This window comes from Frankliniella occidentalis, unplaced genomic scaffold (genome assembly GCF_000697945.3).
Source record: "Frankliniella occidentalis isolate FOCC.00 unplaced genomic scaffold, Focc_3.1 Scaffold4062, whole genome shotgun sequence".
Taxonomy (NCBI): Eukaryota; Metazoa; Arthropoda; class Insecta; order Thysanoptera; family Thripidae; genus Frankliniella; species Frankliniella occidentalis.
In genome coordinates this window covers 242-1,265 of record NW_026271111.1, presented here as the reverse complement: position 1 = coordinate 1,265, position 1,024 = coordinate 242, and positions in this window count along the sequence as shown.

Here is a 1,024-nt window from a genome sequence, read left to right as displayed (position 1 = left end):
GAGAGAGAGAGAGAGAGAGAGAGAGAGAGAGAGAGAGAGAGAGAGGTGGTTAACGGGGGTTAATCACGCGGTGATATCGTCCCCAGCACCGCCTCGACCATTGTGAGCCCCTCCCCGGCCCGGCTAACGGCCACCTCACCTCCCTCGGCCTGCCCGGCGGTCCCTATTCCATCCCCAGGAGGGTGACGACAGCAGCTCGAGGTTGCCGTCGAGGACGTGCGGCAAGGGCTGGCGGTGACGAAAGGTCCCTGGTCGTCAGGAACTTGGCCGGAGTTTTGATGCAATGTTTTGTTTTGTGAATTTGCGTCAGTATTTGAGCGAGTGGTAAGTGAGTGAGTGGTCGCCTGGACACTAGACCAACGTCTCAGAGCGACGCCGAATCGACGCCGGACCGACGTAAGAGCGACGCCAGGGTCAGGGAGAGGAAAGCGGGAGCAGCAACAGCCTGTTTCCCGAACATATCCATACTTAATACGCCGTAAAGTCGTACGAGCGTCGTACGAGCTGTTGGTGGTGTTTGCGGTCGTGTGTGTGTGTGAGTCGTGTGTGTGTGCGCGCGCCAGCACGATTTCCCAAGTGTCACGAGGAGAAGGGGAGTGTTGCGAGAGGGGGAGGAGGGGGGCGTAACTGGAAACCACTTGGGGCAGTTGTAACGATACCGTATTCCGGCAGTTCGGAGCACTGACGGCGCCAGAGGCGAGGAGACTGTCCTGATCGTGCATGGCACTTAAAATGTGTGGAGAAACCGGAAACCGTTCGTAAAGACCGTCCCGATCGTGTATGACACTTAAAATGCAAAGCGGAATCAAGAAGCAAGAAGACGAATGAGCGGGATGAGAGCCTGTGCGCTGTGTTTCTCCCGGTCAGTTTTGATGTCCGTTTCCGGAGGACGTACCACAATTCGTAGCAATAAGTCCCTCAGTAGAATGCAACGCCAAATGAATGCCGAATCAGGAATCAGGGGAAAGCGCCGGGAGAAGTAGGGTGAGAAGAGTGCTCTCTTTTCCAAGTGAGACATCGACAA